Below are 15,266 nucleotides of genomic sequence, written 5' to 3'. Positions count from 1 at the left end.
AAAGGCAGCACCACCGATAATCCCAGACGGCAAATGATGCCCAAACCTTCCTCTTCTGTTTTAGAACTTGCAGGGTTTATTAGACTCAGATACTGAGCCTTTCCTGAGCAGACTGAGGCTCTGCCAGCTGGGCCATCAGGGGAGCTGGAGTCCAGCCCAGCTGAGAGGGATTGAGGATTCCCTGAGGTTAATCCTCATGGAACCTCTGGGACCTGAGTACAGTCCCTAGCCCATGTGCAACATCTCAGAAGCAGTGAGGTCTGGGAGAAACAGAATTGCCTGGGAGTCAGGAGACTTGGATTCTGGTCTCAGTTTTATCATAGACCCATTGGGGGAACCTAGGGAAAATTATTTCCTCTCACTTGGCCTCAGAGTTGGAAGAAGAATATCTGCCTAAGAACTATAACTAACATAGGGTGATTAAGACTGTGGTCCAGGGCACCAGGATTCAGGAGAACCATACTTCTTCCCCTGCAGCAAATGCCATTCCTGCACCTTGTCTTATTCTCTTTTGCTAGCCCTAGCTACCAAAAGGTGCACGCATCACCAGACTACTACCCTGAGTCCCATTGCCGTGGCATACCTTCCCTGGTCCCTCTACCCTTCCTCAAGATGCAAGCACAGGACTCTTAGAGAGACCGGCCATTTTCTCTTCCAGGGTGACCGGACGCACCCCCAGTCAGACCATCCTCTACACCATACTCCCCAGCTGAATTTGCACCCTGCACAAGAATTCCTGATTATGACTATGCCACAGAATCTTTTAGTGCGTTAGGCTGCATCTTAGGTCCTTGGGTCAGTTTGTGCTTTCATTTGTGTGGCATTCCCTGTCCACCTCTTGTGAGGACCCAATGAGATTATTAGATTTGGACCTGGAAGAGCAAGGATCATATGGCTGATTGGCCTCAGAGATGGAAAAGACCTGCTAACCCTTCATTTTCTGGAGGAGGAAAGTTAGATTGAGAGAGGGAAATTGAATTGCCCATGGTTATACAGGTAAAAAGTCAGCAGAATGGAAATTTGAATCCAAGTCCTCTACCTTCAAATCAAGGGACCATTCCAGTCCACCATGCTGTTTCTCAATAATGATTGTGAAAGCCACTTAGTAAACTGTCTAGTGTTTTGTAAACAAAGTAAGAACATTATTATTATTTACAGGGGAAGGGTCTGGCTTACGGAAGCTGCCAACTTGCTTGGCAATGCATTGGTGAGGATCTCTGAGCCAAGAAGTCTCCCAGGAGAATGAGCAATGTGTTTGCCCAAGTGCCTGAAATCTGCATAGGCCCAAAGGACCACCCTACCCCACCCCCTGCCATTCCTCATCAGATCCAGCACCTTCCCTGAAGCTGCCTTTGTCCACTGATTTGCAAAGATTAACATTGGAACCTCCTGCTTGTGAAGCAGATGAATCATCTCTGGAGCTCTTATGGAAAGATGCTGATGGAGATGATGGAAACAGGTGGAGAGAATAGAATTGGGGGATTTAAAGTTTCCTTGATCTGACACTGAGCTGTTCTTGTGGTTCATTGATTGGCAGCCAATCAGTGTCTAGCAACTGAGGTAGTTAGGGTTGGGAGAATGACTTAGTGTGTGAGGTGTGGGGAGTGACAGAGTGAGGGAGATAGATTAAAAATGGGGTATGAATACAGAGATGGGGAGGCCACTGCGGGCATGTGTGATGAGGGAAGGTTCCCTAAGAAGAGGCATCTGTCTCAGGACACCATTGATTTCTCCAACATCTAGGATGGCTCTGGAATGCTGCTGAGAAAACATTTTGTCCCCCAATCTTGAGGGAGGCATAGACTTCAGTGCAGGACAGAGAATACTGGATTTGGGATCAGAGGACCTGAGATTGAATTCCAGCTCTGTTGGCTTTAGGACAAAACCTTTCTTTCCCTGGGCCTTGGGTTTCTCCTTTGTTAAATGAGGAAACTGAAGTAGAAGTGAAGTAGTACAGCCTTTAAACCTGTTTTTATGAAAAATATCTAGGGGGCACAGAGGGAGAACTCCTGGGTTTTATGATCAGCACAGGCTGGAACTCATCCCTTTCTGGACAAGAGATTGTGTCTTTCCTCTCTGCTTGCTCAAATCCTGCTTGTCTTTCAAGGTCCAGCTCCAGTAACAGCCTCTCCATAACAGGCTCAGACCTATGATATCTCCCACCTCTCAACACCCATAGTATTCGTCAGACAGAGATGCTGCTATGCAAGGAACAAGTAAACTGAGTTTCTTGGCAAGCAAGGAACACCAGCTTCCAGCAACTACAGCCTGGTACTGGTACTTCCTTTCCTGAGCCTGAATCCAGTGTCCTGGCAATTCGATTCAATAAGCAGTTAGCTCTTATTATGTGCCAGGTGATGAGAATGCAAAGATGGAAAAGGAAACAGCCCTGGTTCCCAAAGAGCTTACATTCTACTGAGGGAGACAGCATGTACACAGATAAGTTAACAAAGAATATTTATGAAGAAAATACAAATTAACTTAATTGGAGAAAGCCACTTAACATCTGGGGGGAGTCAGAAACACTTGCACTGTGTCCTGGAGGGCGTTAGGGTGACATTAGGTGAGGCAGAGGAGAAAAGGGAGAACATTTCATGCACAGGGGGTAAGTGGGAGCGGGAGGGGGTCAGAGTAGGGAAGAGGCAGTTTAAGCTAACTATGGCTATGGGAGATGGAATGTCAGGCACAGGGAACAGTTTGCCTCGGAGGTAGAGTTCATGAAGGGGAATAACGTGAAATCAGTCTGGAAAGACAGGCTAGGGACAGATTATGCAGGGTTTAAAATGTCAAATAGAAGAGTTTATATTTTATGCTAGAGACAACAGGGAACATCTAAAATTTCCTGAGCAAGAAGGAAACGACATGGTCAGTCTTGTGCTTTAAAAAGATCTCTTTTGCAGTTTTCTAGAGCAGGGGTGGGGAACCCATGGCCTTGAGGCCTTGTTTGGGTTCAAAGGGCTTCACTTGAGGACCTAGAGGGCCACGTGTGGCCTCAAGGCCGAGGGTTCCCCACCCTTGTTCTAGAGGATGGGCTGGAAAGAGGAGAGACAGGAGATACTTTTTTTGGAGGAGGGAGGCTAGGCAATAGGGGTTAAGGGACTTGTCCAAGGTCACACAGCTAATAACTATCAAGTATCAAAGTGTCTGAGGCTGAATTTGAACTCAGGTTGTCCTGACTCCAGGGCCCATGCTCTAGTCACTGTACCACCTAGCTGCCCTGAGACGGACCAATTCACAGGTGACTGCAATAGTCCAGGTAAAAAGTGATGAAATCTTGAACTAGGGTGGCTATGTGAATAGGGAAAAAGAGGACTATGTGGAGGTAGAATGTATAGCACTTGTCAGCCATGAGGAGGATGAAGGAGAGTGAGAAAGTCAGGACTGACTGAGGTGGTTAAGCTGGGTGACTGGAAGGATCACAGTGCCATTGACAGACATAGCATCATTTTGAAGAGGGAACGTTTTAAGGGGAAAGACAATGGGTTCTGTTTTGGACACACTGAGTTTGAGATACCGAGTGTGGGATGTCAAGTTGGAAATGTCCAGTAGGCAGCTGGTGATGTGAGACTGGAGCTCAGGAGAAAATGCGGGCAGGATATGTAGATTTTGGAGTCGTCTGCATAGAGAGGATCACTGAATCCAGTGGATGAGATCACTGACACAGAACATGAGGGAAAACCCACACACAGTGGGCAGCAGAAGACGGATGATGATACAGCCAAGAGTAGTCAGCCAGGTAGAAGGAGAAGCAGAAGAGAACAAACCACCCATACTTCAGCCCTTCCCTTCATTTCCCTCCTATAGGAACCTGGACTCTAACCCTGGGACCCTGGAAATATGATACAATTCCTGCCCCACCTTATCTAGAATGGGGTCTCCATGTTACTTTCTGGCTATTTCCAAACCATGATGCTATGCATTCCCCCAGCTTCCATTTATGTGTTGTCTTCTCCATTAGAATGTAAGGACCTTGAGGGCAGGGAGAAACTTGTCTGTTTGTAATTGTACCCCCAGCAATTAGCACAGTGCCTGATACATAGAAGGCACTTAATAAATGCTTTAGCATGGGTTCATTCGGTGTCATGAAAGTCCAAGGAAGAAAGAGTAGTTAGAAGGAGGTGGTAGTCAACAGTGTCAAATATTGCAGAGAGATCAAGAAAGATAAGGACTGAGAAAAGGACATTGGATTTAGAGATAGAGATCAAGGCTAATCTTGGAGAGAGCAGTTTCAATTGAGTGATAACATCAGAACTAAATTGAAAGGAGTTAGGAAGTGAGTGGGAGGTAAGGCAGTGGGGGACATGAATGTAGAGGGCTTTTCCTAAGAGTCTGACTATGAAAGAGAAGAAAGGTATGGGATAACAGCTTGGGGAGGTTGGGCAGGATCAAGTGATGGTTTAATTTATTTATTTTGAAAGGCTGGGAGAGATCTGACTGAATGTTTCTAGGCATCCAAGAAATAGCCAGTGGATGAAGAATGAGTGAAAGTCAGGGCAGGGGAACATTAATGGAGAAAGCTCCAGAGGAATATCAGCGGGAATGGGATGAAGATTATAAATAGAAAGGTTGAACTTGGCAAGAATGGCCACCTCTTCTGATACTAGTACAAAGGAAGAGTGAATGAGGAAAGATGTTGAAATGACTTAATGTAAAGAATTGCAGAGAAAAGGGAACTCATGCTAGATAGCCCTGAGACCTTAAGGTAGGGCCCAAATCATGTCCTTCCAGTCCAGCTTCCTCATGAAACCAAGTACTTGGAGAGGAGAGGATCCGTATAGATACAACTTCTCTCCTTCTACCATCTCCCCACACTTGCCTTCAGGACCAAGTGATGATGGTGAAAACTTAAGGAACTGTTTCCCACTTTGACATGTTTGTTCTAACAGTAAATCCACCCAGGAGATATATTCTGGGGTCACAGAACAATAAGGTTTACATGTCAGGTAAACACCACCAGCATGAACTTAGAGAGGTGAGGAACGTAGCCAGATGGAAAACAGAGGAACCACCGGATAAAAGCCCAGAGATATATTTGTGTTGTATGTGTGTCTGTGTTGTTGTATTGTGAGAGTCTTTGTGGGTGATTTTGTTTTGTTTTGTGTTTTTGTGTGGTGAGAAGTATGAGGGTGTCACCACCTGCTGGCAGAACTTGGTAACCTATCCTGTTCTAGCCTTATCCTCTGAAAAAGAGAATGCTCTCTCCAAGAAAACAAGGGCTGGGGTGCAGAATGAGGAAGGATTGTCATAGGATCATAAATTTAAAGCTGGAAGGGAACTCAGAAGGCATCTAGTCCAATTCCCCATCCCCACCCCCATTTTACAGATAAGAAAACAGAGACCCAGAGACATTAAGTGATTTACTCAAGGTTCACAGGAAGTAAGAGGCAGAGCTGAGATTTGAATCCAAGTCCTTTGACTCCAAATCTAGCATTTTCTTTCTTCTATACCATGCTTACGTTGAGGCATAATCTGCCTCCTCATAATTATTGCCCTGTAGTTTTAGTTTTATTCTTCCTCATGATAGTCTTTCAAATAATCAAAGACACCAGTAATTCCTCCCTCTCCTCTACCTCCTTCCCAGTCCCGGGCTTTAGGGTAAACCTTCTTCAGTTCCCTCAACTGACTCTCTCCTTTTTTAAGGGCTGAGCTGCTGGGAATCAAGATGATTCAATCCCCCACTGACACCTGTAGTCAAAGTCTAGCTAGCAATTAATTATCCTTCAGGATAGGAATATAAACAGAACCAGGATTTATGAATTTTTAAATTGTTTTTTCCTGTCGTGGACATTAGCAAAAGTGCGCAGAAACTCTAAGGCCAGCAGCAGTAGTAGCAGCAGCGACAGCGATTTTTCCTATTTACAGTCATGTTAGAACAGGATAGTACCTCAAAACATCGAATGTCAGACCTGGGAGAATCCTTAGAACATGGAATGTCAAAACTAGGAGAGACCTTAGAACATAGCCCTTAAAAAAGCAGAGCTGAGGGAATTGAAGAATGTTTAACCTGAAGCTTGGGGTTGGGAAGGAGGTAGAGGAGAGAGGGAGGAATTACTGGTATCTTTGATTATTTGAAAGACTATCATGAGGAAGAATAAAACTAAAACTACAGGGCAATAATTATGAGGAGGCAGATTATGCCTCAATGTAAGCATGGTATAGAAGGAAAAAATGCTAAATTGGAGTCGAAGGACCTGGCATTCTGAGAAGGACCTTAGAACACAGACTACAAGACCTGGGAGAGTCCTTAGAGCACAGAATGTCAAAACTAGGAGACTTTAGAACACAATGGTATCCTGAGAAGGACCTTAGAACACAGCCTGTCAGAATTGGGAGAGTCCTGATAGACCACTGAATCCTAACTCCCTTCATTTATATGAGAAAACTGATGGGAAGAGGGAAAAGGGGGGAAAGGATGTGCCCAAGTGTAGGGTGGGAATTAATGGGGCCTCAATACCAGAACCCACATCTCCTGACTTGCATTTTTTTCTGCTGCTTTCCATCTGCTTTTCTGCCTGTATTCCATATGAATCTTTAAAACAGCAGAGAGCTCAAGACACTTCTCAGGAGGGATGGGAGGGTGGTGCATTAATTTATGGAAATGACTGTCTTATGGTTGAGTACCCTATGGAGATCTTCTGGGTCTCTCAGTGGGAATAGGAATGATGATGAGACATACGCTGGTCTGAATGGTGTACATAAACTTTCATTGGCTGGAAGAACTGCTTTGCAGTCAAGCTCTCCCAGGGACCTACATCCCAATATGATTGTAGAGGGATGATGGCTCCTGCTCCCCCCACCTCCCCACTAGGGGAGTGGAGGCATTGAGTGGGGCAGGTGCTGAGCAGAACTGTGTGCCAGCCTTTGCTGGGAGGTACTGGGGTTCCTTCTTTGCAATGAAGTACAATTAAAAGAAGCTTTGGATGGTTTGGGGCCTCAGGGAGGCTTTAGCATTATGGCACAGGCTACTAATTATGGAATAAAATGAACTTGTGGCCTAACTTTAATTTAAACATTTATGTTAAATTCCTAGCAAGTAAGAACAGGACCCTCAGTTAGAGCCCCACTGGGGAGTACCAAGTGGATTTGGGGAGGTAAGAATGTATAATCGGATTAGGCCAGGCCTAGCCCATAAAGATTTTTAAAATTAGTTCCTTTAGTTAATATTGACCAAGGGTCATTCTCATAATGAAATTGCCCACCCAGTAGTCAGGAAATTCCTGATCCCTGAAGGCTGATGGCTTGGGTTTTGGACCTCATACCCAATAGGTATGGGTGTATCCCAATGAAGTAGGTGGTGGGGCTGGAGGTAGGAGTGTCACATCAAAATGGAGAAATGAGGGAGTTGTGGTTTGGGGGTACCTGTAAATCAGTGACCTTGGGGAAGCACAGAGAGGTGGTGGCCACCCAGAGCTGGACTGGCAGAGATCACTGGAAGCTAAAAACCTGGGGGTTTGTAACTGAAAGTATCCCTCCTCTACCTACCCACCCACAAAGCAAAGCGAGGGATCAATCAGGGTGGGCCGATGCAAATCAGTGACCTAGACTACTTTACGGATTTAGGAAGGGTCAGGAAGAAGTTTGATGACAATTCTGTAGAAGGGATTTAGTTAAGGCAACAGAAAGAACTTACTGAGAGTGAAGGTGACTAAGCAGTTTTATGTACAATGAGATTAGAGCAAGAGAAGTATGTAGAACTTTATGAATAATCCTCTAACCCCACCTAGGATCAATTAGATGAGTTTTGCATAGATGGAGGGGACTGGCCAAATTGGCCCCTCAGAATATTATCAAGACCTGAGTCCTTAACATTTTCACACTGACCATCCATCAGCAATCAATAGTCAAGTGCCTACTTCATGCCCATCTCATCTCTAGGTATTCTTTTGTGCAAGGATGCCTAGTAATGACTGCTTTCCTTTCTCTAGGGCATCAAGATTTACAAAACATCCTCCTTAGAACAACCCTGTGAAGTATGTCATGCAAATCTTATTATTCCCATGCCAGTAAACTGAGGCCCAGAGTCTAATTAACTCTCCCAGAATCATACGGTTAATAAATGTCAGAGCTGTAATTTGAACCCACATCTCTTGTCAATCCCCAGCATGGGGTTCTTGTCACTACGCCCCATGCTCCCTCCAGCCACAAGCTATGTAGAGGGCTTTGTGGGCAGGGCCTGGGGAGTTGGAGAAGGTGCTCTGAGGATGAGGTCAGAGCACGTGGCTTCTCTGGCTTTGACACTGATGAAGTAAGCCTAGGGTGCCCCTCTCCGTGGAGCCCCGCTAGTTATCTGCAGAGACATAGGTACATCTTTATGAGCTCTGGCGGCCTGAGATCAGTGTTCCACAGCCCAGGTGTACCTAGATGCAGAGATGTGGGTTAACTTTGGAGTCAACAAGGCTCCAGGGGAAGGACTTTATCTACCCCTCATCACCTCAGAATGTCTGTTGCTATAGCCAGTGCTAAGCACACAGTGCCTGGGAATCATAAACACTTAATAAGTGCTTGTTGACTGACTCGTGTCAGGGTGTGCAGTGTCCGGTGCACCTGAATCCATTTCACATCACTGGGGTCACCTTGCACCCAAAAAGGGTGTCCTAAAAGTCTTAGTGCAGTTTTAAGCTACTAAAACTTAAAAATTACTAAAATCATGTATCGCTTATCACATCATCGATAATTTATACGGCATCCGTCAACCCTCTCCTCAATGGCATTTCTATGACATTCTGAAGCTTGCAAATGACTTTGTTAAAAGTAGCCTGTGAGGGAGCAAGCTGCCTATGTTATCTACAGAATCACAGACTTTGAAAGTGCTAGATCCTAAAGCTTTAAGTACTTAAAAGTACTTAAAGTACTCTAAACTTAACAGAACTTTAAGCTACAAAGCTTAAAACTATACCAAGACTTTTAGGATACGCTGAATAAGGGAGGGTGGAGGAAATAAGCAGGGAAGGTGGAAGCTGACTGTCACTGACTCCTGTGGATTTTCATAATATTACCTAGTATTTATATAGTACCTGCTATGTGCCAGTCACTGTGCTAAATGCCTTATAAACATTAAATCTGTTGATCCTCACAGTAACCCTGTTATACATCCACACACACACATACACATATATACACATATATGTATATATACATACATATACACACACATACACTATTATCCCCATTTTACAGTTGAGGAAACTGAGGTAAACAGAAGCTAAGTGACTTGCCCAGGGTCACACAGCTAGTCAGTATCTGAAGCTGGATTTGAACACTGCACCATCTAGCTTTATATAAGCTTACTTGTTCAGTCTCCCTCCTAGCTACCCTCTTCCTCTCCACTCCCTGTGCCACAATCCAGTCCAACTCCTCATCACTTATGGACTGTTGCAACAGCTTCTTAGCTGGTCTTCCTTCTTCCACTATCAGTCTTCCCTAGCCTATTCTGCACAAAAGTATAAGAATAATGTTTTCATAACAATACTGTTTTATTATTTATTTTATATATGCTATATAATACTATGTTATTATTTTATAATATACATATAGTGTATATATAATATTATTTTATAATTTATTTATATTTATATACTATATATAATACTGTTTCATTATTTTATAATATACATATAGTATATATACTATTTTATTATTTATGTATATAGTTATTAATTTTAAATTTATTTATATATTTATTATTACATTATTAAATAATACTATTTATGTGCCAAGCACTGTGCTAAGCACTTTGCAGTTTTTATCTCCCTTGTTTCCTCACAACAACCCTGGGAGGTAGGTGCTATTATTATCCCCATTCTACAGATGAGAGAGCTGAGGCAGATGGTCCTCAAGTTACTTGGCTCAGGGTAAGCCTTTTCTTTCTCTTTTTTTTCCTCTTTGTTACAAGTGATGACTTTCGGGAGGAAGGGGGATATATTTAGAATTATAGATAGGTAAAGGCAAAAAATGTCAATGGAAAAGAGCTACTCCTTTCTTGCTCATTCCTCACCCCCCACCCTTTAACAATTTGCACTGAGCCAGGCCCGCAGAGCCATGTAATAAACACTTCTCGAGTACAGAACGAGGAGCCGTGGCTCCACAGCAGTCTGTGTGAAATGAATCTGGAGGTTGTAGAGAGCTCTAAGCTCAGTACGAATCAATAGTAAGCTCTGGCAGCCAAGAACACAAGCACTAATGCCATCTCAGCCCGCATTGAGGAAGGCACAGTGATGTCAACATATCGATAGCAGCACTTTTCATTGTAGCAAAGAACCAGAAGTGAAGAAGATGCCCATGGATTGGGGAATGGCTGAACACATTGTGATACATGAATGGAATAAACTACTGCTGTGCTGTAAGAAATGGAGAACATGATGAATACAGAGAAGAATGGAAAGATTTACATGAACGGATGCAGAGTGATGAGAAAACAAAATGCACAATGTCTACAAATAACCAAAACTAAATATAGCAAAAATATGAGGAACAACCTTGGTCCCAAAGAAGACATCTCTTCCCTCCCCCCAACTCCTTTGCAAAAGTCAGGGTCTACAAATGTGTAACATTTCCTAGAATGTCAGTGTTTTTTCAAAGGGTTGATTGGTTCTACTGAATTGTTTTTTTCTTCCTCTTAAAAAAAAATCTTTGTTACAAGAAATGGCTCTGGGAGGGGGGATGGAAGGGGGATGCAGGGGAAATCTAGGCTGTGTGGAAACAAGGAAAGCAGGGAAGGAATTTAAGAGATTTTATGGAAGGAGAATGAATAAAATTGGTCAGCTGATTTGATATGGAGGGAGATGAAGATGGAGGAGTTGAGCATGACTTTGATTTTACCAGCCAGGAAACTGGAATGGACAGAAATAGGAAAATTAGGAAGAGGGTAGGGTTAAGGGGGAAAATTGTGAGTTCTGTTTTGGACGTGGTGAACTCTGAGATGTTTTGGGGACATCAAGGTGGAAGTATCTAATAGACAGTTGGTGATGATGACAGTTACCTTGAAGGGCCTTAAGTCCATATCATATGAAGATCTGCTGAAGGAATTAGGAATGCTTAGCCCAGAGAAGAGAAGACTCAGGGAGGACCAGAAGGCGAAATTAAAATATTTAAAGGGTTGTCATGTGGAAGAGAGACTAGACGTGTCCTATGGGAGTGACGGTTGAAAATCGCGAAGATGATGAATGATTAAAATGATCCCAAAGTGCCGTGGGTGGCCTTGAGAGGTTCTGGATTCCCTCCCTTTGGAGGTCTTGGCTGGATAAACCCTTATTAGGTGTATTTGGGAGGGGCTTCTTTTGGGTGGGACCAGAAGACCACTGAGGGCCCTTCCAACTTTTGAATGTGGTGATTCTGTGGATAATATGTGCAGCTGCTACCTTTGCATGGTATTATATTATGTTATAGTATATATACATGCTTTATATAATGTTACATGCTATACTAATATGGTACGTAGATCTCTCCTGAGGAACTTGAGATATCAAAATTGCAAATCTAAAAACCACACTGGGTTTAGGAGCTGGTGATGCCTCTAATATTACTTTTCAGAAATGGCAGCGGGGGGGGGGGGCAGTGTAGCAAGCTCACTCTAATTTCCTAGGTTGTGCAAGAAGACATTTGGGGGGTGGGTAAGGGAGGCCATGCCTGGGCCAGGACACCCGGAGCTGGAAGGTGGCAGCTACCATGCCAGGAGCTAAGCTGGACTGCGGGTGCCTGGCCAGGCTGAAGTCTGGCAGGGGCAGGACTTAGCATTCAGCTGGCCTCCTCACTCCTGGGGGGCAACTTCCTTTTCTTCCCAAGTCTTGGCCAGGCTGTTTCCCTGTTCATACCCTGGTGCAGCACCTCGGAAACCCAGCCCAGAACAGTCATGAGGGGCTACATAAAGATGGGACAGTCTCTAGGAAGTACCAAGGAAGGTTCAGGACTCTTGGCCTGAAGGACCAGGCTGGGCAGGGTGTTTGCCACAATTGGCTTGGGATTAATTAGGACTTTTATGTGGGGAGCCTGCAGAACGAGGGCCTTCACCTGATGCATTTGTAGCAGCTTTGCTTGTGGCCCCAGGGCCCCTCCTGCAAAGGCTGCTGCTAAGTTCTAGTGAGGTCTGTGGGGGCTGGCTACAGTTACAATGGGCACAGTCTTCCAAACCCTTGGCAGGACCTCCCACCCCCCGGCCCGTCCACTACTACAGGGCAAGAAGAAGAAATTGGAAAGCCCATTCTAGCCGGAAAGCCTGCTGCCCTCAGCCAGCCATCAGTTCTGGAAGGAAATGATCTTTTCAAACTTTCTGTAAAGACCCAGGCTGGGCTGTGATTCAGAATTCCTACCAAAGTTAAAAAAAAAAAAAGAGATTGTGAAGGACCTGCATCACCACTAGGGATACATATCACTCTCCCCAACTCAGGTAGGAATCCTTCTGTCCAGGGAAAATCCTTAGGCATGAAGGAGTTCAGCTACTTCTCTTAGGCCTCCATAAGGCAAGGATGGAGCCAGGCCTCCTTCCTATAGTCCTGACCTCCTAGCCTCCCCAGGACAAAGACCAAGGAAGGGATCACATTAATTGTTCCTTCTTTTCTACTCACTTGCTGTGGTCCCTTGGTCAAGTCAGTTTTAAGAATTAGAGGACTTAAAAAAAAAGAATTAGAGGACTTAGAACACATAGAAACACTTTATTGAAAATAAAATAAAATAACCCTGGGTGCTTTCCTCCCACAAGTTACTTTGCATGTGGTGTTGTTCAGTCATGTCTAACTCTTTGTGACCTGTTTTGGGCTTTTCTTGGCAAAGATAGTGGAGTGGTTTGCCATTTCCTTCTCCAGCTCATTTTACAGATGAGGAAACTGAGATAAACAGGGTTAAGTGATTTGCCCTGGGTCACACAACTAGTAACTGTTTGAGGTTGTATTGGAACTTAGATCTTCCTGATTCTAGGCCCAGCACTCCGTGCACCATGGCACCGCTTAGCTGCCCCTTTGTATATATTTTATATTTACTTATTCATATGCCTGTTGTATTCCACTCTCCCTATCACATACACACAAACAAATTTATTCCTCCAGTGGATCATGAGCTCCTCAAGGGTAGGGATTGTTTGATTCATATTCCTAGCACGGTGCTTGGTACAGAATCAACACTTAACTAATGCTTATTGAATTAAATTCCCTGAAGAAAGTATTTCAAACTTGTCCTCCTCTTTTCCCACTATCAACCACCCCCTCACCCTCCAATTAAAAAAATTTTAAAATATTTCACAATAAGGGGCCTTAAAGATCATCTAGTACCAGGCTATTACTGTGCAGACTTGGCAACAGAGGCACGAGGTGACATGCCCATGGCAAATGCTTGACTGACTCTTGGAGATCATAGAGAGAGTAAGTAGCAGGGGGACACTATGGATAGAGTGTTAGACTTTGAATTAGGAAGACCTGGATTCAAATCTCATCTTAGAAGTCGAATGGATCTATGGCCCTGGCCAAGTTGTTTCACCTCTGTTTCCCCATCTGGAAAATGGGGATAATAATAGAACCTAGCTGTCTCACGGGGATGTTGGAAGGGCCAAATGAAATGATGCCTATAAGGCATAAGCCTTAAAGCACCACATAAACATCCACTATGAGAGGCAGGATGGTGAATTGGATAGAAAACTGACCTCAAAGCTGGGAAGACTGTCCTCGGTGAACTAACTTCTCGGATGATCGTGGGCGAGTGACTTAACTTCTTGGCGCTCTAGGGAACTCCCTTTGCTACAAGTTGCGGAAGAGATGCTCATCTGCATTGGCAGAGGGAATGTCCTCACCTGGAAGTTCCTTATGCCAAAGCCGTCACATGACTAACCCCTATTCCCTATCCCTAAGATTATGTCTATTAGGTAGCAGAGTTGGATTCAAGCCCAGGGTCTCAGACTCTAAATCCAGCATTCACCCTGAAGGTTGTTTCCTGGGCCATGTTTAAGAAATGAAGGAAGGGGGAGGGGGTCTTTGTCTCCAGGCAGAGAATTAGTATCAGCAGATAAGAAAAGACGCTCTGAGGAAAGACTCCTTTTGTAAAGTGAATTATTCCATACATTCCCAACCCCCTTTGGTTTCTCTGGTTTTTAAATTTGGGTTTTTCCACACATTGTGTTTTCTTAGAGCAAAGCATACCTGTAAGACTCTGTACCAGGACAGTACTTTGTACTTCAACTGCATTTGCTCTCCACATTTTGGCTCTGACTTCTTTTGATTTTCCTGTGAGCTTCCTGAAGGCAAGGTACAGTATCTCCATTTCTTGTTAAATATAAATTCTTGGTTTGAGTCTAGCTCTGGGTAACCTTGGGCAAGCAAGCTATAAATGGGATTGGTAACACTTTGAAGAAGGCACCTTGCAAAACTTAAGCTTGATAGAAAAGTGAGCTATTACTTTGTCTCCCCCCCTCGGTGCCTAGACCACAGTGGGTATACCGTCTTACAATCACTATGAATTTCAAAAGTGGGGAGGCATGTTTGAGTTGAAGTGGAACATGTGGCATCAACTCAGCTAGCATTTGCTGACCTCTGCAATCCCACCCATGTGCCTGAATCTGAGGAGCTTCTAGACGAGGGCAGGAGGGGGTAGACAATAATAACTGACATTTATAGAGACATTTAAGGTTTACAAGCACTTTCTTCACAATGATTCTGTGAGATAGGCCATGCGAATATTACTTACATATACCCGTGAGAAGACCGAGGCTCTGTATTAAGTGACTTGTTCACGGTCTCACAGCTAAAGCTACTAAGTGTCTGAGGCAAGATTTGAATCCAGGTTTTTGATTCTAAATCCAGTACTGTTGACACTATACCAGGCTGTCCTGCAGCAGGCTGTGATAAGTGAATGCCTAAATGGGTGCTTCAGATTCTAGGTGCTGCAGGAATCCAAAGAAGGAAGAGACCAGGGAGGGCTTCCTGCAGAAGGCAGGACTTGAGGCAGACTCTGAAGGAGAAAATAGTCTATGCCCTCCTGTTCAGTCAAGCATCCAGACTTTAACTAGGTCTTCTGACAACAGGAGAAATTTAATTAGGTTTGTCTAAGACTGAGCTTGTATGGGGGGGAGGGAGAGGAGAGAGTGGAGATGTGGGGAGGGGAAGAGAGGGGGAGAGAGAGAGAAGAGAGAGAGAGAGAGAGAGAGAGAGAGAGAGAGAGAGAGACAGGGGAAGGAAAGAGAAGGAGGGAGAGGGGGAGAGAGAGAGAAGGAGAGAGAGAGAGAGAGAGAGAGAGAGAGAGAGAGAGAGACTGGAGAAGGAGAAAGAAGGAGGGAGAGGGGGAGAGAG

The 15,266-nt window shown here is 44.4% G+C and overlaps 1 protein-coding gene across 1 annotated transcript in view; it reads right to left on the bottom strand.

The window, feature by feature from the left end:
• SLC7A10 (solute carrier family 7 member 10) overlaps positions 1–15,266 on the bottom strand; it is a 48,594-nt gene that overhangs the window by 15,103 nt on the left and 18,225 nt on the right. The window lies entirely within an intron of this gene.

Source organism: Trichosurus vulpecula, chromosome 3 (assembly GCF_011100635.1).
Source record: "Trichosurus vulpecula isolate mTriVul1 chromosome 3, mTriVul1.pri, whole genome shotgun sequence".
In the NCBI taxonomy this organism is placed as follows: Eukaryota; Metazoa; Chordata; class Mammalia; order Diprotodontia; family Phalangeridae; genus Trichosurus; species Trichosurus vulpecula.
Note: the sequence above shows the minus strand (reverse complement) of the source record. Positions and strands in the feature narration are given on the sequence as shown.